The following is a 26,328-nucleotide window of genomic DNA, read 5'->3' on the forward strand; positions in this document are numbered from 1 at the left end:
TGGGGCAGGAGGATCACTTGACCCCAGGAGTTCAAGATTGCAGTGAATTATGATTGCACCATTGTACTCCAGCCGGGGTGACAGAGCAAGACCTTGTCTCTTTAAAAAAAAAAATGTTTTACATAAAAATACACAGGTTGAACCATTGGGGCCTTCAATTTCTTATGAAGGCTCTCGTGCCATGTAAAACTTAAGTTTGTATGATTTTCTCTTGTATCTTTTGCTAGAGGAGTCTCAGCCATGTACCTAAGATGGGTAGAAGAAAAGATTTTTTTTTTCTCACATATACTACTCTGTAACGAGAGCCAAGGGTTTGGCACAAAGTAAATGCTGGGGGGAAAAAAGTTACCGAATGATTTTTTGAATGAATGCATATAGTATACTTTTTAACTCTCTCATAATTCTATAAGTAATTAAGGGTAAAATACTTATCCAAATAGAAATAAGAATTCATTATGATTCCATTTTTAGAGAGCCTGATTACGTTTCAGCTCATTTGGTTCTTCTTTCTCCTCAGCAATGATCCTTAAGTGAAAATAACTTGATTTTCCTACCCAGTTTTCATGAAAGAAAGCTTGTTAGAGCTGCCTGATGCCCCTCTTCTTTTCCTCCAACTTGTCATAAAGAGTTGACTTTACAGAAACAATATGATGAAAAATCTTAACACCACCATGATATAAGCAGATGGTTTTATCAGTTACACTCACAGAATGTAGATTACCTACATTCACATGTGCCGGTTAAAGTGTGACTGTTATTTTGCATTTGAAACTACAATCCAGGAGACATGCTGAGATTGTCCAAGTCAGATGAGAATCTATTGTAGTATTCGAATATCCAGAGCACACCATTGGGCAAGTTCCTGAGATTCTTAACCAAACTCATTTTCAAGAGTTTCTTCAGTTTCTTTCACCTATGCTCCCTGACTGCATGTCAAACTCATTCCTTTGCTTTTTGTCTTCCACAGCATCAAGCGAACAGCAGGTAAATGTCCCTAGAATAACAACTGTGTAGTACAACAGCTGCCTGCGGCCTGGCTCCCTGCCTTTATTAACACCTTAAAGGCTTCAGGGTTGTAGCTACACAGCCTTTGAAACACAGCTCTTTTCAAGCTTTCTATCCTCCTTCCACCTTGCCCTTTGCAAGTCCCCTCTGTGTCTGCCTAGCATCCGCAACATAGGCTCAGGGCAGCTGGTAGATTACACTTGTAAAAAAAAATAATAATATGGACAATGAGAATAAGTACAAACTCTTTATTTTGTCTGGTCCCAAATTCATAGGGAATAGAAAGTAGAAATTTGAGCAAGTAAATGAATTTCTCTCAGCTTCAGCTTTTGCACATGTACAATGCGGAGAATAGCCACGGAATTAGTGTTAGACAATGAATGTCAAGTCCCTGCTCTACAAGAGCTTGTTTTACGGCCCCCTTCATTCCATGGCACAAATTCCTAGCCTCACTACTAGTTGATGGAGTTTTCAGACTTCTACAATCATCAGCTTATAAGTTCTTATACTTAAAGTCCCCCATTCTGAAATTAGTTCATTTTCATGCGAGCTTTTTTGGACCACCTTCTCTGTTGAAGTTTTCTTCTTAAACTACTAGGGCTGTACTTTCTAATTCTGTAATCTCCAGCCATGTGTTGCTGATGAGCACTTGAAATGTAGCTATTTTGAATAAAGATGTGCTGTAAGTATAAAACACAAGATTTTTTTTTAAGATTTCATATACAAAAAGAAAAATACCTCATTGAATTTTTTATTGGTTATATGTTGAAATATATAATCCTTTAGATGCACTAGATTACATATTTAAAATAACTTCACCTGTTTACTCTTTTTAACATGAATTCTAAGAAATTTTAAATTACACATCTTACATCACTGGCCTGCGTTCGATTTCTATTGAACATCCCTGTAATAGAGATATATCTGACTCCAAATTATGTTTCAAACTTCTCCTGCAACAGAATCTTCTCTCAACTCGTGTTCCTTCTTTCAACTTGGCCAACTGTCAGGCACCTCTGTTTCTTCTCCAGTCCTTATTGGTAGCAAGATCTCTTTTTTTTTGGAGGTGGGGGTGGAGGGGGGGATGAAGTCTTGCTCTGTCACCAGGATGGAGTGCAGTGGCATGATCTGAGCTCACTGCAATATCTACCTCCCAGGTTGAAGTGATTCTCCTGCCTGAGCCTCCCAAGTAGCTGGGACTATAGGTGCATGCCACCATGTCCAGCCAATTTTGTATTTTTTAGTAGAGATGGGGTTTCTCCATGTCAGCCAGGTTGGTCTCCATCTCTTGACCTCGTGATCTGCCTGCCTCAGCCTCCCAAAGTGCTGGAATTACAGTCATGAGCCACCATGCCCGGCCACAAGATCTTTTTTAAAGCAAAAATAATTGCCATTATAATGTTCCTGAATAACTTAGATTTGTGTTGTATATGTTTAAAAAAAATGTGATTAGACAACCTGATTGTAGCCACTCAGCTGGAAGAAAGAGCTGGACTTAGTGTTCTTTTGACTTTTAAAAATATTATAAATAGAAATTTGGCATAAAAAGGAAATAATTTGGTTTTGAATTCAGATACATATAAGCTCAAATCCTTGTTCTGTGCTAAGTTGAATGTATAACCCTAGGCAAGTCTCTTGAGCCCTACGAGTCTGTTTTCTCAGTAATAAATATGTGTTTGTGAAAATTAGACTTAAATTATGTAAAGCGCCTGACATATAATGAGTCTTTAATGAGTGCTCCAAATATTATTTCACATGGCAAATCATACTACTAATTAATATACTGGGACTTCTAGGACTAGGACCAGGGGGTGGAGGCAGACGCTGAGGACCTCTAAATCCTACCAACCCTTTGTTAAACATCCTCTACACCTTTTGTGCTTCAACTCTATCATGTCTCCACCTGTTAGCCTTTTACCGTTACTCTTAGTTTCAACAGATGTTTATTAGAAAAATCTATTAAAAATGACCCTGATACTAAGATATAAAAAGCATTAAAAATATAATTCTAAGGGTCAAAAGATCGTTTTTAGTGCATATTTTATTTCAAAGATTATACTTAATCACAAAAAGCAACTGGTTCCATGGTCTTAGCAAAAACAACAAAAGACAAAATCTTCTAATCACCATAGAGATTCTTCATAGTCTTCATATGCAGAGGTAGGAAAAGGTTGAGCTTCACCAATATTAATACGCCTGTAGATCAAGAAACATAGAGTAACATCTATAAAGTCATGGAAAATAAATTTCCCATGAATTCTTTGGAAAGACGAGAAATGTTTTGTTTTTTAAAGTACCTTAGCAGGCTGTGGAATCTTCGGTTTTAAAGAGAATATTCTACTTTTCAAGATCCTCTTTTGTATTATTCCAGAACAGCTGAACTTTTGATGAGGAATAATAGAAACTAAGGCAGGAAGACTCTTAAATACTCAGATGACTCAAGGAAACCTTCGACCTGCCTCTGAAATTCTGAATTCATGGGTGCTAATTCAGTTTTTGGGCCATGGTCTCCATGGAAGACTATAGCGGAGTGATGACTTCTGAGCACAAGAAGTCCAGGCTTCCTTGAGTCCTCTTTATTATCTGTGTTTTAACATTTAAATATTTATCTGCCATGACTAACTGAGGCAAAGTGTGTCATTGTGTAAAATAGAGTAGAAGGTTAAAAATGTGACATTTCCTAATTCAAATCTAAGTATGATCCTGCTGGGATAAAGTGCACTTTTACTCAGAGAAGCCAAATTCAACTGAGTTTCGGCCTTGAGAATCTCTAGATCTGGAACTGGTTTGAATTTTTTAAATGACCACAAAAGTCCTTTTTGTGGCCATTAATGTTGCTCAGTCAAGTTGTGACTTGGGGACCCACCGTCAATAAGTAGGTTGTAAAACTAACAGTACCTGCCTGAATATTTAATGAACTCTGAGAACAGCATCCCTATAGAACCTTCTTTACATTTGAAATTGTTTCCTTCACTTCATAGGGTAAGTTCCTAGAATTCCTCAAGGCCCGGGTGAAATTTGACCTATTCATGAAACTTGTCACTTTCTCTCCTGCCACACACTGAGTTGTCATCTCTTCTCATTAGCTACCGCAGCGCTTTGCACATGCTTCTCATAGGAGGTGTAATTGCATATGTGTTTGTCTCTCCAAATACAGCATGGGGGCTTCAAGATGAGGGTTTTCGCATGTGTCCTTGCATCGTATGTACTACTCAAAATGCCTAAGGTAGAAGAGAGATGCACCCTGTTTTCGAATGGATGTGCTTTTTCTGAAAGCCAAGGCTGGTAGTACTGCATTTGAAGGCAGTTTTTCTTTCAAGCAGAGTTTACCTTAGCACCAATGGCGTGGGCTTCCTCTTCTTCATTCTTCCTTCTACCCTACACCTATAAGCCCTTGCTTGTTGCTTTAAAGGAGGAGGAGGAGAAGAGGAAGACTGGCAATAATGCCTCAAGGTTAAAACAGTACTAACTTTAATCTCACTCTGAGGGTGAGGCAGGTGTGAATCTTTCAAATACAGGAGCTAAAGGGCCTCTTTTTAAAAAAGTTGGTTGGATCAACAACTGGTAATCTGACCGAATTCCTCCCAGAGAATGGTCTTTTTAAATGTATTCACTGAAAAGTGGAAAATTGTAGACACCCTTAAGAAAATTCCAATTGTCTTTAGCTGGCTTTGCAGAAACATACTTGGTAAGTAAGAGCACATTGTCTGATTCATATGTCCTCCTTCAGTCAGTGTTAACTAAGGCAGCCACTTTTGCTTCATTTTAACTAAACTGAACAAGATGAACCACCTGCCAGTGGTCCCTGTTAGAGTCATTGGAGAAAGCAGATACTCTTTTCAATTGCAGAATACAGGGTAAAGCATTTTAAATGATTCATCAATTCAGCTCTTTCTACATATGATTATTGTTATTTTGCACTATTGCTTTGTTACCTTTTAATTCCAATGTGTCTTTGAATACTTTTTTTTCATAAATCTTTATCATTTATTATCTTAAATGCCTTTGGCACAGGGCTTGGCTCCTGCCATCCATGTGATGTAATTTTAGAGATACAGGGGAGGACTCTGTAATCCTCCTTTTATGTTCCCAAGTAGCTCACTGATGCCTGAAATTGTAAAACTAGAGATTTATTCTTTTAGCTTAAGACTTGGGCCCTTATTAAAAGAGAGTATTTCAAAATAAATATCACATTTTCCTTCCTTAAACCTCTCTGATGCTATGTGCCACTCTTAAGGCATTTTTCACACTGATTTTCCATTACAATTGTTTGTTTTATCTCTGTATTAGATTGTTAGCTTCTTGAAGGCAAGGGGATTCTGTCTTCATCTTTGTATACCCTACTTTCCCTAGCTACATCTTTTCAGATGGATTAAAGGTTGATTATAAGAGATGACATACATAACTCCATTGTAAGGTTATATTAAGTTTTCAATTATTAGGTCAGAAATCAGAGTCTGGGAAGTCAGAACCTGTTGCAGCATATCTGCACACTAGCAGATGACATAAAGCTGTTGATGATACTGGCTTTACAAGATTTTGATGGATCTGAGCTCCTTGATGTCTTGCTGTATCACATTTTTTTTTTTTTAATTCTTTTTGGGGCTTCCATGATAATCATGTGGAACTAATGCAAACAATGTATTTTACTGGTGCTTCTGTTGCTAGGAGTGCTTTCAAAATTGCACATGCTCATCTCTTGTGCCAGACAGTGGGAGGGAAGTTGATTCTCACATGGCAGGGAAGTTGAAGCAATGTCCAGGCAAGCTGAGGTGCATGTAAGTCTGTTTCCAGCTCTACAACCTTTAAAAGAGCTAATCTCCCTACATTAGCACAATTTCTTATAGATCATTGTCATTCCGTAAACATTTGTTCACATACATGAGCACACACATAACATACCTATGCATGAAAAACGGAAAACAGGTGAATCTCAGTGAGTTTATATAATATGCCTATCATCAAACAGTGGTGAAGTGAAGGAGCCAGGTTCCTCAAACCCAGTATGATCTGGATGCCATACTTGGGAATTTTCAAACAGTACTTCTTCTCAGTCATGTGTTTAGTCATGGAAATAATGTTTTCAGTGCTTTTTGCATTAAAAAAGGTTTGTCTACTCCCTTTTTTTTTTTTTTTTTTTAATATATTTAGCCCAGCTTCCCTCCCACTCTTTGGCTGACTTTTATTCTCCAATCCTGGCCTTTTGTTTTCTTTTATTCTTTCCTCCTCCTCCTCACTCATCTCTTCCTACTTCCTCATTCTTTATCTCTTTTCTACTCTCTTTTCCAATTCCATTAATGAAAGTAGATAATAACTTGTGAATTCAAGTGGAACTTCATTTCTGAAACTGCACACTCATGCTGGAACCCATTAAGCTCGATAGCGAGAAATGAGAGAAATCATAATTATCAGGCCACTAAAATACATGAAACATAAAATTTGTCAGGGAAAGTAATTGAAATTATTGGAGCAGTTGGGCTTGGTGCTAAGCAGCCCCTCAGTGATAATGGAAAGGTTACGGGCGATGTTTAGCAATGCTGATGAGGTCCAAGGTGACTCTGCACCACCACAGTCAGCAAATTTATGCTCGGCTTGTATTAGTTTGCTAATCCATCTTTGGAAATGGGGAGAGTAGTGGTATTCAGGGAACCCCTTCAACTATCAAGACAAACAGGTACTGATGACTTGTTTTTTTTTTTTTTTTTTTTTTTTGTCCACATCTTTGTGGGGTTTTTTTGTCTTTTTCTCGTTCTCGTGTCTCTTCTTTCCCGGAGTTTCCCTGTCGTCTCATTTTCTCCTTCCATGCTTTTTTTTTTTTTTTTTTTTTTTTTTTTTTTTTTTTTTTTCCAGTTATTTCCTCTATCTTTTCAAATTCATTCTGAGTGCTACTTTACTCTAAAATTGCTTAACAATTTGTCTGATTGGTGTGAAAAGTGTGCTTTTTACCAAAATCGGCTATATAACTCAGGATTGGATTTGTTCTTCCCTCAACCAAGGCTGCCTGCCGCTGAGATGAGCCCACAGTCTAAAACTGGATGTACAAATGCTCTTGTTGTTGTCATTATTTAAAAAAAATGCTATTGCTGGGCATGCTTGTCTGATGTTGTACTGAGTAGATATGAAGAAGCAGGAGGGAGAAAGAGAATGATTTTCAAACTGTCTTAAAATTCCTAATGTGTCTCTGACTTCAGCAACTTAATTTTAAATTTTCAGAGTTGCGTATGTACTGTGCTTTTGGTTTAAGGGTGCGTGCGCACGCACTCGTACACACACACACACACACACACACACACACACCATTTAGAAGAGGATAGCAGTTTATATGAGATATGGCAATATACTCAGGCCATGAGAGTAGGACACTTTTCACAAAGATGCTACTAGAAGACTGTTAATGATGTCCCATAGTTGGTAATAGTTGTAGGTTAGTATATGTGTATGGATAGCTGACATGATTTGATGATTTTTCTTAAAACTTTACATATTTTCCTTATCTCCATAATGTCAGTTTATATATATACCACATTTTACCACTTTCAAAATCTCCTTTGATTCCAAAAAAAGATTTTGATTTTACCACTTTTAAAATCTTCTTTGATTCCAAAATCATCTTTGATATCGAAAGTAGAGAAGCTATGATTATTAGAGACAGCTATAATTGTTTAAAAAATAGATTTTTTTTCTGTTGAGACAAAAGCAGTTGTCATTTAATGTCATTCCAGTCTTTAGGTCACTCAGAACAAATCATCCTAGAGATAATTATTGAGTTCGTGGTATATGCCTACTTTGTGTTCAGATGCTGAAGACAATCTTTTCCTTCTTCTATAGTGGTTGTCTGGGTAGGCTCTCTGTGCTAATAGAAGTGTGGGCTCTGGAGTCGGACTGCCTGACTTGAAAGGCTCCACCCCTTTCTGCCCAAAGTTCTACAGGTTCCCTAACTTATGCCTCAGACTTTCACCTGCAAAATAAGGATAGGAATAATAAGGAATAGGACCATCATACTGGGTTTTTGCCAAAATTGCATGACATAATTCATATGAACTAGAAACATGGCATGGAACATATTAAACAGTAATAGCTAATAAAGATGAGCTATTAATATGTTAATGACAGTATTTCAGAATATTGTAGATTCTCTCTAATGTACCTATTAGTTTTCTTCTCCAGATTAAAACTCTAAATTCATTAGGTGGGTATTTAACTCATTCATCCAAAATTGATTTGGTGGCTATTAAGGGCGAGGTATGCATCTAGCTCTGGAGATGAGACAGTGAAAACAAAATCCCATATTTAAAAAATGACATCACTCTCTATTGGGGAGATGCAAGTATTCTTAGAGATTATTGTAATTCAGAGAGATAGGTGCTATGATTCTCATATATATAAGATGGAACACAGAGCAAGATACACATATGCTGGTGGTGGGTTGTAAGGTAAGACTTAGACTTTCCAGAGGGGAAGCCCTGAATTAAGACCTGTGGACAGTTAAGTCTTAGAAATTGCTGGGAGAGGACAAGGAGAAGCACAGGAGAATTAAATTTCAAACAGTAAATGTGCACACACACGTGGTACAAAGGCAAGAGGCATTTGATGAGGGCTGTAAGAGGTATGGTATGGATGGAGTGTGAGATGCCTGGCAGAGAGGGGATTGCAGGGAGACTGAGCAAATCAGCATCTTACAGACTCTGTTAAAAAAAAAATTGGCTTTTACCTTGATCTTTTTCTTGGCAGCCTCATTACATGGCATAAATTAAATTTCAAAGTATTCTGTTACATGTTCTGCTATTAAAGAGAGTTTGTCTGAACAGTAAACAAAAAGCAGGGTTTTCCAAGGCCCCTGCATACAGGCTCAATCAGTACCCATGCCAAGAAGAAGCCAGGCTCCAACAGGAGGATACAGATCACCTGTGGGGAAAATTGGGGCATTGTTTCAGATTCCTTTGTACAGCAAATTCTTATATGTAAAGTTCTGGAAAATAATTATTCAAAATGGCAAGTTCTAAACATTTCCTGAAGATAATAATAGAAAAAAGGAAGGGAGGGAGGAAGGGGAGAGGGGGAGAGGGAAGGGGGTAAGGCGGGGTAGGGAGGAAGTAGAGACGGGAGGAAGGAAGAGAGGAAGAATTGACTGATTCTCAAAAGCCCAGCAACTCATACCTTAGAAGATTTTAGAAAGATTATTGGTGAGGGTCTACTAAAACTATTTTGTCACCTTCTGTATGCCAGATGGCTGTTATGAAACCACTAAGATGAGTATTTTCTGGGTGCCACTTAAGAACAATCTATGATCACCTTTCTAGCATTTTCTATAATTCCACGTCACTATATCAGAAAAACGTTTTTACAGTTTCATTGAAAAAAAGTTATATCCATAATGCTAATAGCCAATGACTAAATAATATGGCATGGAAAATAAGGAAGTTTTATTTTATTTTGTTTTATTTTTGAGACAGTCTCACTCTCTTGCCCAGGCTGGAGTGCAGTGGCACTATCTCTGCTCACTACAACTTCCACTTCCTGGGTTCAAGTGATTCTCCTGGCTCAGCTTCCCAAGCAGCTGAGATTAGAGGCATGCACCATTGTGCCCAGCTAACTTTTATATTATTAGAGGCAAGGTTTCACCATGTTGGCCAGGCTGTTCTTTGTGTTTTATTTTTAATGATCATAGGAATATCAAGAGACTAGGCTATGTAAATTGTTTAGATCTGTATAGTACATACACATACAAACACCCAAGTCTAAACGAAACATTTGCATGCTAAGTTCCAGGCATTGAATTGCCTTGTCCTCAGAGTTCCCAAATTGCCAACATGATGGTGTTATTTCAAACCTGAATTACCTGATTAAATTATCTTATGAGCTATTGTTGTTCAATATAGTTTCTCATATTTATTTTACTACTCCTATAGTAAACTCCATTTTGCCAGGGCAATACGAACACTTGTCCTAAATACTTGAACTGTTGATAAGGGGAAGAATTAGGCACTGTATTTGATACTGCCAGAATATTTGTAGCAAGACATTGCTATTTGTAAACATATAATCTACAGCTTTGTAAAGTAGTATAACAAAAAGAAAACTAAAAGTAAGGACAGGATCATTTTTCTCCCTCTCAAATTTTATGCCATGAAGAAGGTACTAATCTTTAGTAGAGAGCCAGACAGAATTTTCAGAACATTTATTAAATCCTTTTATTCAACAGATGAGGAATCTGTGTCCTAAAGAGGAAACTAAGTTGTCCAAGGCCTCACAGTTAATTAATGGCAAAGCTAAGACTCAAATTCAGTGGTTCATCCTCCCAATCCATTGCTTTTTCTACTTCCATTAGATTTCTGGGCTTTGCTACTTCTTCCTAAACTGTTTTCCTTTAGTAGATTTTATAAGAGTTAACATTTTTCCTCAAATGCTCTTTGGTCTATTTTGTCTAGCAGACTATGGGCAATGATAAAATGTATCTTTTCACGCTAAATTAAAATTATTAAAATGAATTATTTTCTTTAAAGCACATTACAAATGATAGGAATAACACATGTTCTGAGTTTACTATCGCAACATTATTTTGTTACTGCTCCCACACAGAGAACACCATATAAATGTGAAAAACAGACACTTGTGACAGAATTTCTAAAATCTAATGATGCTTAGTAAGTATGTCAATTAACAAGAAAACATATCTCTGAGTCAGTCCTTTGAGCACCAGAAGCTCTTTTATGTTTGGATACTACTGGAAAAAACTGTTCTTGGACAAAGCAGTTCTAAAGCAGTTGAGGAACAATGAAATTCCACATGAGGAAAGGTTAGAGCCGGGTGCACACCAGAGAACTAATTGCTGAGAGCTGCTTTTGTATACACACTGCAGTAATTCATAGAGATACCATTTAGAAAAGAAAAAATCAACAATTCTCTTCTATAGACACTGTGTCTTCTAGACTAGGGGAGAAAAAGAGAGGTTCTCATGGCTTTGGGGATTTTCTGAAAGGCACAACTGTATATCTATTACTGGTAATTGTGTGGGATGTCTGACATGGGGACGAGGAGGACAATACAAGTTTATAATTAAAAAAGTATTATTTTCCCCAATGGGCTTCCCACTTGTGGCAAGAGAAGCTGAGTCCTTTTAAACTTTTCTTTTTTGAATAGTTTTGTTGAAGTGTAGTTCTCATATAATGAACTATTATGTATTTAAAGTATACACATTGATTAGCCTTAACATGTATACACACTTGTGAAACCACGGCACAAGCAAGTTAATAAATATTTGTATCACCCCCAAATGTTTTCTCACACCTCTTTGTAATGTCTCTCATACAGATTGGCTGTGTCCTCACTCAGATCTCATCTTGAATTCCCACATGTTATGGGAGGTACCCAGTGAGAGGTAGTGGAATCATTGGGGGCAGATCTTTCCTGTGCTGTTTTGATGATAGTGAATAAATCTCATGAGATTTGATGGTTCTATAAATGGGAGTTTCCCTGCATGAGCTCTCTCTTTGCCTGCTGCCATCCATGTAAGATGTGACTTGCTCCTCTTTGCCTTCTACCATGATTATGAGGCTGCCCCAGCTGCATGGAACTGAAGTCCATTAAATCTTTTTCCTTTGTAGATTGCTCAGTTTCAGGTATGTGTTTATCTGTAGTGTGAAAACAGACTAATACAGCAAATTGGTACCAGTAGAGTGGAACACTGCTGAAAAGAGACTACAAAACACAGTATCTTTAGGATATATTTTCAGCAGTAATACTACAGTAATTCATAAAGATACCATTTAGAAAGAGAAAATCAACAATTCTTTCTAAATGTTTGAGAATTGGAACTGGGTAACAGGCAGAGGTTGGAACGGTTTGGAGGGCTCAGAAGAAGACAGGAAAATGTGGGAAAGTTTGGAACTTCCTAGAGACTTGTTGAATGACTTTGACCCCAGGCTGAGGTGGTCTCAGATGGAGATGAGGAACCTGATGGGAACTGGAGCAAAAATTACCCCTGTTACATTTCAGCAAAGAGACATTTTGCCCCTGCCCTAGAGATGTGTGTAACTTCAAACTTGAGAGAGATGATTTAGGATATCTTGTGGAAGAAATTTCTAAGCAGCAAAGTATTCAAGATGGGATTTGAGTGCTGTAAAGGCATTCAGTTTTATAAGGGAAGCAGAGAATGAAAATTTGGAAAATTTGCAGTCTGACAATGCAATAAAGAAGAAAACTCAATTTCTGAGGAGAAATTCAAGTTGACTGCAGAAGTTTAACATAGGTAGCAAGGAGCGGAATGCTAATCCTTACGAAAATGTCTTCAGAGCATGTCAGAGGTCTTCACAGCAGCCCCTCCCATCACAGGTCAAGCGGCCTAGGGGGAAAAAAGTGGTTTCATGAGCCCAGCCCAGGGTCCATATGCTGTATGCAGCCTAGGGACTTGGTGCCCTGCGTACCAGCCATTCCAGTCATGGGCTGGAAGGGGCCAACCTAGAGCGTGGGCCATGGCTTCAGAGACTGCAAGCCCCAGGGCTTGGCAGCTTCCACATGGTATTGAGTCTCTGGGTAGATAAAAGTCAAGAACTGGGGTTTGGGAAACACTGCCTAGATTTCAGATGTATAGAAACAACTGGATGCATATGCAGAGGTCTGTTGCTGGAATGGGGCCCTCAAAGAGCACATTTGCTAGGGCAGTGCAGAAGGGAAATGTAGGGTGGGAGCCCCCATAAAGAGTCCCTAATGGGGCACCACCTAGTAGAGTTGTGAGAAGAGGGGGACCATCCTCCAGAACACAGAATGGTATCCACTGGCAGCTTGCTTTATGCACTTGGATAAGCCACAGACACCCCACGTCAGCCCATGAAAGCAGCCAGGAGCGGGGCTATACCCTGCAAAGCCGCAGAGGTGGAGCTGCCCAAGGCCATGGGAACCCATTTCTTGCATCAGCATAACCTGGATGTGAGCCATAGTCAAAGGAGATCATTTTGGACCTTTACGATTTGGCTGCCGTACTGGATTTCAGACTTGTGTGGGGCTCTGTAGCCCCTTTGTCTAAACCAGTTTCTCCCATTTGGAATGGTTGTGTTTACTCAATGCCTGTAGTCCCCATTTTATGTAGGAAGTAACTAATTTGCTTTTGATTTTACAGGCTCATAGGTGAAAGGGACTTGCCTTGTCTAGGTTGAAACTTTGGACTGTGGACTTTTGAGTCAATGCTGTAATGAGTTAAAACTCTGGGGAACTGTTGGACTGTTGAGAAGGCATGATTTGTTTTGAAATATGAAGACATGAGATTTGGGAGGGGCTAGGGGCAGAATGATATGGTTTGACTGTGTCTCCACCCAAATCTCATCTTGAATTCCCACGTTGTGGGAGGGACATGGTAGGAGGTAATAGAATCATGGGGGCAAGGCTTTCCTGTGCTGTTCTCATGATCAGTCTCATGAGATCCAATGATTCTATAAGGGGGAAGTTCCCCGGCACAAGCTCTCTCTTTGCCTGCTGCCATCCACGTAAGATGTGACTTGCTCCTCCTTGCCTTCTGCCATGTCTGTGAGACTTCCCCAGCCACTTGGAACTGTGAGTTCATGAAACCTCTTTCCTTTGTCAATTGCCCAGTCTTGGGTGTATCCTTATCAGCAGTGTGAAAATGGACTAATACAGTCTCCCTCCTGCCCTTCTTGGCCCTCTCTTGTCTGTAGATAACCACTGATATGTTTTCTTTCACTATAGAGTAATCTGAACTTTCTAGAATTTTATATAAATGCAATTATATAGTTTGTAGTGGTTTCCGTCTGGCTTAGTATAATGACTTTGACAGTGCACCCATTTTGTTACATGTATCAAGAGTCTATTCCTTTGTAGTTCTGAGTATACTTCTACTGTATAGATAAACCATATATTATTGATCCATTCATTTATGATGGACATGTGGGCTCTTCCTTGTTTGAGGCTATGAGAAATAAAATTGATAAGCACATTCATGGAGAATTATTGGTGTGGACATAGCCTCTTTTTTTGCTCTTGCATAATAACTAGAAGAGTGGTTGGATCATAGGGGAGGTTTACATTAAACTTCAGACTTCTTTACCATGGAATACCATGGAGAGAAGGCAGATGGTGATACTGGTTCAGCTGAAGTAGAACCTCTCAGCAAGCTTTATGAGAGATGGCTGAATTCAGCACTGGGGTACTCAAAGCCTTTTTTCTCAGCTTTGGGTTCTATTTAGTTAAAATTTCCATAGATGGCTAAAAAAAAAAAAAAAAAAAAAAAAAAAAAAAACCCACATAGAATCTCTCACAGTTTGGGAAGCACATATATGAGCAAAGAATTAAAAATACAGTCTGAGAAAAACTTTGGGCGCCCTGATTCTTCTTCATAGAATCCCTAGTGCTCTAGAGACCTCTTTTTGAGTATAAATCATGGAATATGAAAGAGACTATAACCTTGGGTTTCACTTGGAGAAAAGACTACAAGCTTGTTACCACAAAGAATATGCGAAGTCTCCAGAATAAGTGACATAACTGGTGAGTTTTTTTTTTTTTAAGTATGATAGTAGCCAGCAATTTTTAAAACATGTTATTTGTGCTAGGCAAAGTAATTCTTGGGAAGTGTTAACATATTTTTCTTATTTGATTCTTATAGTATCTCTGCCAAGAAATTTTTTAAAAATCTCTATTTTATAGTTGTAGATAATGGGGCTCAGCAAAGTTTGAAAGGACAGCATGGTCTGAATTCCTTAACAGGCAGAATTTCTTAACCCAGAATCAGGAGAGTAGGCTTTAGTCATGTCTTTGTTACTTAATTACTGTGAGACATTGGACAAATCATTTAAGCTTTCTAGGCCTCAGTTTCCTTCTCGATAAGGCAAAAATGTTAGATGAGATCAATCTTCTCAAAGTGTATTCTTAGAAACGTCATCTTTCAAGACTTTTAACTAAAAAATTATGTATGGCCAAGCGCAATGACTCAAGCATGTAATGCCAGCACTTAGGGAGGCCGAGGTGGGCAGATCACTTGAGGTCAGGAGTTAAAACCAGCCTGGCCAACACACAAAACCCCACCTCTACCAAAAACAAACAAAAACAAACAAACAAACAAAAAAACACGAAAATTAGCCAAGCATGATGATGGCGTGTGCCTTTAATCCCAGTTACTGAGGTGACTGAGGCATGAGAATCACTTGAACCCCAGAGATGGAGGTTGCAGTGAGCCAAGATTGTGCCACTGCACTCTAGCCTGGGTGACAGACTGAGACTTTGTCTCAAAAAAAGAAAAAAATATTAAGTAGTCAAACATGATTGAGGAAAATGGCATATTTAATTCCCTTCTGGAGAGGCACAACATAATTACCTTATGAAAGGCCCTGAGAATTCCCATAGGAAAGAGGCTTGTTTAACTTTGGGTCACCTAACATTTCCCAAAATTATTTGCCCCGGAACCTTTTTCAAATTAATATTCTGGAACTGAACTTCATGTAATTCTTATTCTAAAAAAAAAAAAAAAAAAGGAAAGAATGAGAAACCCTGAAATAAATGCTCTTTCAGATTCCTGTTAGGTCCAAAGATAGTGCTTTGCTTTGAAAGATATTAGTCCTCCACATTCACAGAGAAAAGCAGGAAGAATGGAAATGAGAAGCTGAGTTTTCTAACTTTTGTCCATTGCTTTTTTCCTACGATTATAACGCTCATTGGCTCTTTGCCCGTGTCATTTATGATGGCAACTCTAAAGCTGCTAACCTAGATAAAGGAACAAGAGTTTCATAACAACCAGGTCCCTGGGCCTAATTCTGACTAAGAAAGAATTGACTAGCATTTATATGTTCTTCTACTTAAATTTCCTCCCTTGGCGGTGCTTACAGACCTGAAGATTCTGTGAAGAGTCAAATTATGTAGTTAACCTCAGTAGAGGAGTATACTTGATACTTTTTGGTAAGGTGTGTTTGAACTGAAAACTTTGTTTTGAAATAGCAATTTTTTTCTCTCCAGCAAAATAAAACATGGGAGAATATCGAATCACCAGCCAATTTTTTTTTTTTTTTTTTTTTTTTTGGTCTTTGTTTCAGGCCAAGACTATCCTAGTCCCTAAATCAACAGGTGGAGAAAATTTCTGGGAAGTGTGTCTCAGACTCTCGTTTAGAAATTTCCATGGCACCAGAAAACAGTATCCAGAGAATCCTGAAGAATAAATGAGAGGAAACAATCCCCTCATTTCTTATCCTCTTTGGGTCACTGAGGCAACAGGGTCCTTGTCTCACACAGAGGTAGTTGCACAACTCTATTTTAGAAGAAAAACATAACTCAGTAATTTTCTCCCTAGTGCTTCTAGTTTTACCTTTAATTTATCCAGGACAATAGAAATAATGACATTCTGAACAATGAAGTATGAGCTTTTTTCTAAATACCTATATTACTTGAGTAGACAATAAGATCCCTTCAGTCTCAAGATTGCAAAAATGTGCTGTCAAGAACACTAAATACATTTAAGTGTGTAGGTATGTTAGAAATAAAACTGGCCTTGATGGTATATTTTATACTAATTTTGAAAGAAGGCATGATGGGAGATAAAAGCATATGAAATAGATAAATATGTAACTAGAATTAGTTTTAAAACAAGTTTAAAGGAATTTAAATTCAGCCACTAAGACTTTGAAGCTTGATGCCTACTAACATCTGAAATGTACTCTTAGAGAGCTTCACTCGCAAATTTAAATCCTTTTCTTGAGTCTCAAACAAGGCTACTGAGATTCACATGTGGACTGATGTTTGACCTATATATGATTGAGAGCTGGATTTTTAGGAACTCAGCTGAGAGTCTTAAGCTCTTATTATCAATCTTTTCTTGTTAAATATGTAGGACATATGTGCATTTATTTTCCAAATGAACTCTCCAAGACTTAATGGTAAATGTCTTGAAATAATTGGTATTATTTGGTAGTCCTCATGAAAGAAAGCTAAATTCTTCCACTGAATGATTATGATTTTGCTCACAATAATGAAAAGCAGGTAAAGCATGAGGATGGGGTTGAGGGAGGCTATTCTGTTATCTCTTCTTAATACTCTAGGCTTTTTTCAGTGATTATACTTGCATGTATTTTATTTAATGCAAAATAAATAATAACACCTCTCCTTCCTCATTGACTGTTTCTTTTTTTTTTTTTTCCCCATCTTAGAAAGCTCTTGTTTCTGGTTGCCATAGTAATGGTGCCACTCTGATATTTATTTAAGTGGAACACTTTCATCTGAATGACTTGAATATATATACTAGAAAGACCAGAAATAATAATTGACAACATAGCCTGCTAGCTGGAATAAAGGCCCCTGTTCTGTGGCCAAAGGAAAGTTGCTTTGATAAGAGAATTTGTCCTAAAAAGAATAATGAAGAGGAACACAATCTCACTGTGAGGCTTATTTTGTCTTCCAATTGTGTCTTCATTATATTTATCTTTTTTTTTTTTTTAGAGTAAGAAATCGTGTTAGAAATAAATAGGCAATGTTTTAAACTGAAGTCATGTGTAGCAAAATTTGCTGTTGGAATTTAAGGGGACCTTTGAAGATGAAGAAGGTCAGAACTTTCTGAGAAATCTCCCTTTCTCTAATAAGAGAAGTGAAGCACAGGAAAGGCAGCATTTATAACAAGGCACTGCCTGCATTGTACCTTAGTTTGTAACTATAGCCAACCCACTGGAATTGGTTTTGAGTTTGTGGCTGCAGCAAATACCATGAAATCTTTATTCAGAAAAAGCAAACATATTTCTAAAGGTTATACAACTTGAGGTTGCCTGGTGCGTAAAACTCTGGCATGTGGTGTCGTACCTGGAATCTTTTTTGATAAACTTTAATTCATGAAAGTAGTATCTCTCATGGTCCAACCACATCTTACTCTTTAAAATTGTGAGGCTTAAGTGTTAGGTGCTAGATTATGTTCATATCTATACTTCAGTCCTCGGCTCTGCTGCTGCTAATTTCACCTTAGCAGAACACAGAGGTTAAAGAATGCCCTTTGGAATCAAATATGCCAAATTCTCAAACTCCACCAGTTAGGTTTGTGTGACCTTGGGCAAATGAATTTACATACTGACCATAGTGACTAACCTAATGGTCTTAACATTGGACTTGGCTGGACATAAAGTGAATGTCTCTTTTGTAAAATGTCCTTTCAGTTTTAGTAACTATGGGGAACATGATCTTGGGTTTTGGTTCATTCAAAACATGTACTTTCTTTTTAAAATTATCAGAGTTAAATTGCCTATCTAAACAAATCTGGGGTGGCCTAATAGTGAGTCAAGTCCATTTTACCATTGATACTAACATAAATTTGAACAAGTCTTTTCGTTTTCCTAAGCCACAATTGTATTGACCAAAGAAAAAAGTTAGACAATGTCTCCAGTCTTTAACTTCTCTAAATTCTGTGATTTTCCTGTACTATTGTTGGTGGCAGAATAGCACATTGGTTTTCCTTGTTTAAGAATAATCAGCTCATCCTTTGAGAGCTGGAGAGAACTGGGTTGAGGGGTTGTTGGAGGATCTGCCCATCTGACGGTATCAATGCCGCCATAGCTATCTGGAGTTCACCTGTTTTCTGGTTCATGAAATTGCATTTAAACAACCACTGAAAAATTTGTGATTCAAAACAAACATTTAAAAATGGGATTTGGTGTTGGGATGGGGAACATTCCTCCAGCCTTTCTTGGACTGGTGCCAGAAACAGCTGTAATTGTCTATAAATCACATTTGAGTTTGATGAAAATGACTGATTCACAACCATCTCCTTTCCTCAGACCTTTAATTACGTCTGCATTCTTTCCATCTCTAGTCTTGAAAAAGGTCGTTTCTGTTCACTGTTTTTAACTATGTATTTCACATGTCTGTGTTTCCTTTAAATATGAGAAAACAAAGCATTAAATACTTTACACTCTGGATGGCTGGAAGCTACTTTGTTTTCTGATTTTGATGTCCTTAGTCTGAGAATATTCTTTACTCTTTCTCCCTTCTTTGCTAATTTTCTTTTCAGACACATAAAGGATTTACACAGCAATTTTTCCCTTCATCTCTTTTGCTCCCACCTTCCTCAAAGTAGTTAAGAGTATCTCAAGCGCACATCTACTGTGATTATATTCTCCAGAGATACTAGTCAAATATTTTAAGATTTTAATGTGATAAAAGAGTAGCAGAACAATATGCAAGGAAGAAAAGCACCACAGAGAGTTAGGAATTGACTGATCTGCAGGTGTTAACTTAAGCTGGCGAGAGAATACCTGCACCTTTTTCACAATACCTGGTGTTCTGAAAAGTTGCATATAAATCATCTTTAAAAATTGTTTTAGACCTTCAGTTCACTGGAATAGCATTAGAAATCTGATTGCACACTGTCTGTGCAACCTACAGCTAAAGCAGTTGTTGCGAGCCCTGTTTTCCTCCTCCTGTTTCTGAAAATACACTTGGTTTTAAAAATTAAATGAAAGTCACTGAACAATTCCTAAGAAAAATAACATCCCAACTTTATATCTTCTCATTAAAAATAAATACAGTCTAGGTCCATAGCTTTCAAGTGATTTTGATCATGACTCACAATAAAAACTACATCCTACTTAGTATACAGATAAACACACACATATTAATATTCACATATAGGTTATATCTATATTTAAGTTTTCCAAAGCAACGTTCACCTTTCTGTGCATGATCTATTTTCCCTCTGTTCTATTTTTTTTATTATTGAAACTCACTAAACTTATAACCTATTAATATGTCACAATACATGGTTTGAAAAACCCAGCTATACAGAGGAGGTCAAGAAAAAGCAAGAAATAATTACAGAAATTAGAGGATGAGATTTGGAACATGAAAGCTTTAAACTAAGCAAGTCATATATAGAAAATATATGACTTGCTTAGTAAATAAGAAAAACAAGGAGATTTACTGATTAGAAATAAGAGAAAAGTGGGTATAGGTTTCCCTGAGAAAGCTCTTGAGATACATCAAGTCATTGTTTGGTCCATAGTCTGCATGTGAGCATTTGTTGAAAGATTGCTTCTGCTGGTTGTGCATGTTGTGGCCTTTCACCTGAAACCTGGGGTGACTCTGTAATGTCTTAAGGGAGTGTGTAGTAACCACATGATTTTTCTCAGTGCTAAGTCTTCTAAAGTGTAGCTAGAAGAGACAAAAAAGAGCAGGCCCAGCTGTTGATAAAAACCAAGAGAAAGGAACTGATAGGAAAGTTCTCATTAGCTGGAATTTCTGAAATTATGACAAGAAGTCAATCAGGACCTACAGTGTAAGCCAGGTGAAGAAGTAGAGCCTTCAGTTTTAGCGTTTGCATGAACAAGTTAACCAGATCTTCTTGCTAAAATGGGCAAGGGCTGGACACAAAAACAAGGGCGCTTAGCTGTAGCTCTAGCACTGACACTGATTTGCTGGGTTACTTTAGGGTAGGTCGCTGTACTTCTCTAGTCTTTACATTCCTCATCTGTTTGACTCTTAAGCTCTTATCCAGTGTAGCCCTTATGTGATCTTAAAATCTGAGATACATATTCAAGTATAGAGCAAAACAGACTGGACAATTTTTGGGAAAATCAAAGATCAGAAACACAAGACAGGCTTGGAACCTAGAGACTCTTACGGGGGCGGGGGCGGTGGGAAACAGACCCCAAGGGTCTAAGTAGAAGGGGGTCAAATTACAGGCAGAAATTTTGGACCAAGAGCAAGGAAACTAGATTTAAACTGACACTGTTGCTAAACCACCCCTTCTGAGAATGGCGCTGTTTAGTAATACTTGCTCAGGACCAGAGTCCCTCTTAGGGAGAGGATGAGACCAACCCAATAGAGAACTGCATATGGGGTATGCCTGTAAGTGAAGGAATAGCAGGAATAAAATTCTTGTTACTACTACCTAAACTGGCCCAAAGAAGATAAGATACTATCTCTTAGAAGGTAAGATATTATCTCTTAATGACATGGCCAATTTTCCTCAAAAACTTTGAACTACCAAGTTTAAAACAACAACCTGTGACCAGATTCTTTTAAAAAGCATTATTTTGTGGGATATTGCAAAATTTACTGCTTAAATTACAAATGTAGATTTTTGTAACTTTATAGGCCTGCTTAAAGCATGTATAATTTGAACTGTCTATAATGGAAACTCATTAAACCAGCAATATGATAGCAGAGTTTATTCTTTTGTTTATTCAAGAAACACTGAGTATATGCGATTTTCTGGGGCACTATGTTAGTCTTGAGGTTAGAAAGATTAATCGTATTGAGCCTCTGTCTTGAAGGATTTCATGGTCTAGTAGAGAAGATAGATGTATAAATAGATAAATTGTAATACCATGCGATAAGTGCTTTAATAGAGGTAAGAAATGATTAATATAAATGAAAAGCAAATTAAGCACATTAAGCTCTTCTCAAAAGAAGGAAAATTTGTTCATGTAAAATATTATTGTTAAACTGTATTATTCTTCAATTCCCTAAATGATATGTGAAGATAATGTCTTGCTCTTTTCTCTTCTAGCCCCATTAGGTTTCGTTTTTACTCCATGGGGGTGGGTGTGCATTTGCAGGCACATGCGCAGGTAGACTTTGTTCTGTCGTTTTGCCTGTAATTCCCATAAAAGTGTCAACAATTTTTATGATTAATATAAGAACTATAAGAGAAGCACTAGTGTAGGAGAGCAAAATTTACTTTTTTCCCCCAACAACCCTAGCCCTCTTTTGAGCAATTAGACGATATTAATGGAAACAGAGGTGTGGACGTGAGATAGGAGGGTTCCCTGGGCACCTTCATGGGACTCGAGACAAGGATGTGGCCAAGTGGCTCCTTTACTAGGGCCTTGTGCTCAAACCTGTTGTTGGAGGGGGAGCACACAGGCAAGGGGGTGCCCTGGCCCAGGACAGTGCTTTTGGGCTCCAGCCCCAAAGTAGCATCTAAGGGTGTGTTACAATTAAAGCTCGTTCATCAGTTGCTGCCAGTGGATGGCTAAGTGTTAACCAGCTCAGTGAAGAGTCAGAGTGACAGCCTTTTATGCCCCGCCCTTTTGGTGCCCGGGTCCTTGTCTGGTGTCCAGAAAGAATCGGGTCACATGGACTGCAAGGATGGTGAACACAGAGGGTTTTTGAGTGATAGAGATGGCTCTGAGTAAGATGGGGAGCTGGAAGGGGTTGGAGTGGGAAGACAGTCTTCCCCTGGAGTTTGGCTGTCCCTGGACCAACTTCTTTCCCACCATCCAGCTGCCTCTTCAACACTGAGACACTTCTTTTCTCTCCTTCTCTGCCACACTGCTCTGCTCCCCTGCCAGTGGATTTTGGGGGTTTTATGGGTACAGGATGGGGGCATGGCAGGCCAGGGTGAATTTGGAAAAAGCAATGTTCAGGCAGGAGAACAACAATGTGAAGTTCTCATTTGGGGCTGTAGGCTCAGGCTTGTGGGTGGGGGCTCTACCAGGAAACGCCTCTTCTACCCAGTATTTCCCTGCCTCCTGTCAGTATCAGAAAGAATGAACAAAAGAATATTAATACAATGGTAGCTAATATTTATTGAGTTTTTACTATGTGCTAGAGACTGCTCTAAGTCCTTTTCATGTTTTAATTCCTTAAGTCCTAATGACAACGCGTGAGGTAAATCTATTATTATTTCCTCTTACTGATTAGAAAGCCGAGGTACACAGAGAGGTTAATTAACTTGCCCAAGGTCACAAAACCACGAAATTCAGAGCCACAAACTGAACCCAAGCTGCCAGACTCTGGAGTCTATAATTTGACAACTTCACTGGGCTATGTTTAAAAATGTTCCTTCTCATATTTTTTTCTTAGAAAATTCTGAAGTGATGTTCCTATTAAATATGTATTAATAGAGTGGGATATAGCTAGCAGGAGAAGGAAATGAAAGAAAAGGCACACTGTAACATCTGGTTTCCTCTGTAGTTTCCGTTAGTTGCCTTATCTTGAGGGTAGCATAAATCATGACTAAATAATTTTTAAGAACATTAAATTTCTGCTTGATATCTATGCTTTGTTTTGTTTGGGGATTTTTTTTTTTAAATCTTTCTGCCTACCATCCCACGCCAAGCATAAAAGGAAAAAGCTTCGTACTTTTATATTCTGTGAGAAAAATACAATTAATCGAGACCCTCTAGTCACCTTAAGAAAGATTATCATATGCTTAGTTGTATTTTATTCTGTTCATTTTCTCCATCATCAGAAATATTAAACCATTGCATTGTCTCCTCTTTATGTAAGAGGAAAACTGAGGCACCAGGCAGTTAGCCTCCCATCCTGTGGAGGTTGTTGTCAATTTGAAGCGAAAGGGGAGTGAAATAGATGGATCCTGACTAATACCTGATTGCTCTAGTTGAAGAAACAGTTCTTCCCTTTAGCTTGCACTAAAGGAATTCAGAATTTGGAGTTAACCGATACATACGCACCCATCTGAGATCCTTTTGCATGCACCTCTATCATGTTACTGCATTTTTCTGATACATACACAGCTCCCTCTGCCTGGGTTCTCCTGCTCCTGGCCTCTTATCCAGTTGTTAGGATACTTGTGCCCTGACTCCCAGGCATTGATGTTTTCTTGGTCATTAGTTTCTAGCAGCTGCCTGAAAACCATGATGCCACTGTGAGCTATGATGTGACCCTGACAGGTGCTGTATTTTAGTACCGAAAGTGCCTTAGAAATCATCCAGTCTCTTCTCCCTCTATTTGATCAAGGGAAAAGCTGAAGTCAGAGAATATGCCTCTTCCACTGGATCTCTTTACCTAGTTCTCCCCAAGTGCTAATAGTAATTACAGGAAATCTACAGGTAGACCATCAGGAGGTATCTGGGCTACCCCTCTTCCCCTTGTATCTTCTAAGACTAAATGTCATGAGGATGCTTCTTACCTTGAAAGTCCTGTTAATGATAACTTCCTGCTAGCATACGGCAATTCCAAGAATTTTAGAACACCTAGAACCAGGTAAACAAGAGCAAGGTCAAGGCAGGCAAATGTTTGTGTGTGTGTGCACGCATGCGCACGTGTGTGTATCTTTCAAACATGTTTATATGTAAATATGTATAGTATATACAGCACATAAATGTAGCTTATACATAAATATGAAAAGATATTATACAAATATTGTATGTACCCTCTTAGTTAAGAATCAAGTGTGTGGGTATACATACAGAACAGGACCAAATAAGCAGGATTGGTATTCCTAGTCTAAATAATTGCTGAAGCTAACAGACAGCTGTTGGTAACTACTCTCCCAGCTGTAGCAGCCATGAAATACACAGTGCATCATTGCATTAACCTTTGCACTTCAAGCAAATAAATTATAGCTTAGACTTCTCAGACAGTCCATTATGCCTATGTGCTAACAAGTTAGACTCATTCTGCCTCAACTTCTAGATCCATGGATCCAGCTGTAATGTCCAATCAGCAAAGGGGTTCATCCTAGCTCCCATCTCCTTTAAACTGGTGGCTTCAAAACAATAGGAATGTTTATCAAAGTAAATTACAATTACAGTTGCAAGACACTTTCTAGAAACTGTCTTTTCAACAGTTAAGCTTAGCATGTATTTGATAATGTTGCTGACAGCCTACACTGTAGTTACGTTATTGTGCATGGTATCATTGGGTAAGACTAATTTTAATAAAATCAAAAATTAGCTAAGAATAATTGTTCCATTCCTTTACTACCCTTACTATCTGCAAAGGTTTTGTTTATTTTAGAGCTGAATTTCAACTAAAGATTTAAAAAAGCCTAATAGTAAATATTAGATGTTTATATAAATATGTCACTTACCAATTTACTTGGGTTTAGTATGATTCTGGTTTGCTTATGTTTTACACAAATTTAGCAGATGTTAATGGTTTAGATTCCATTTCCCAGCCACACATGAGTTGCTGTTAAACAAATGAAGTTTGTTTAAATAGTCTGAATTGTTTATATCCAAAGAGGTTCATCCTAATTCAACAGTGTAATTTACAAGACAACAGATTATTCTCTCCAAGTAAGGAATTGCTATATGCTGAGTTGGCACAAGACTCAAAACATCCTTACCATGTCACCTGGAGTATAGATCCATTCCAATTGTACTTATTGCTACCACAGTCAACCATCATGTTACCTAGGCAACTTGGGATGTTCTGCTTCCAAAGAAAACCAGAACACTTTAAAAGGAAAATGAAAAAAAAAAAAAAAAAAAACAGTTTTAAAAAAATTAGTCTAGAGACTGTCTTTTATCTGAATAGCCGTATCTTTGAGGTCTCCTTAAAAAGCAGCCTGTTGTTAGCTGATGTGACCAGATTATTGAGTACTGAGTCTGTATTTCTAGAGGGATGTGTATGTGTCTAGATTTGGATTTGTAAAAGTAATCATTTAGACACTGTGATTTGTTTATAATTTTAATCGTCCCTGGTTGTTTAAAACCTATTTTTTTAACTTAGTGAAAGCCTAATATAGTTATGTAAAATACATTTTTCTTCAGTTCTGAGACTTATTTACTGCAAACTTTTCAAGAAAAAGTTAATTTAGTTTTGGAAGGAACGCTTTCTCTAATGAGGTTTGTATGCATTACACAGGAAGATTCTAGGGAAAAGGAAGAAAAAAGATTTGAAAGCAAAAGAAAACCTTTTACATTTGTTTTGTCGATACATTTTTAAAATGCCTGTTTAATCAAAGAAAAGTTTGTAGATGCTTTTTATTACAAAACGTTGCACTCTCCTTTAGCAGAACTAAAAAGGTGACAAAGGTACATTCAGCTGTGAGAGTTTTTCTCTCTGTTGGAAGCTATAAAACACATTATAATCACGTTGCTACATGTAGCTGTTTTCTATGGAGAACAGGTGTCAAAAAGGGTCAAAAAGTGCAGCAGGGGCTTCCCTTTCTTTCTTCCTTTAGGCACAGTATTTCTACTAAAAATTTAGAAATTGTTAAAACATTTAAATCTCAGGCAAAATACATTACTGTTTTTTGACGCTATGTTCAAGTTTGACCACTAGGCCTTTTCCATGTAAGCTTCCCTCATCTCAGGTCTTTTTCTGTTTATTTCATAACACTATTTGGTGTAAGACTGACTAACTTCAGTGATACAGTCCCAGTCATCTTTCCTTCTCTACCCCAGGCAGAGACAGGCACGTCCTCTCCTGAGCTCCCAAGGCACTTTTTCTCTCCCCTGCTATATCACTTCACCATTTATGGTGGTGTCCGATTTCATGCTCATCTGTCTCTCCAGACTTTGAGCATATTGAGGAATTTTTTTTGTCTTTGTATCCACATGCTTATAGTGTATATAACAGGCTCTCAAATTGAGAGTTCCAATATGTGTTTGATGAATACATGAAAAAAGTTAACAATTTCATATGTTAGGACTACTT

The sequence above is a fragment of the Saimiri boliviensis genome, chromosome 8, assembly GCF_048565385.1.
Source record: "Saimiri boliviensis isolate mSaiBol1 chromosome 8, mSaiBol1.pri, whole genome shotgun sequence".
NCBI lineage: Eukaryota > Metazoa > Chordata > Mammalia > Primates > Cebidae > Saimiri > Saimiri boliviensis.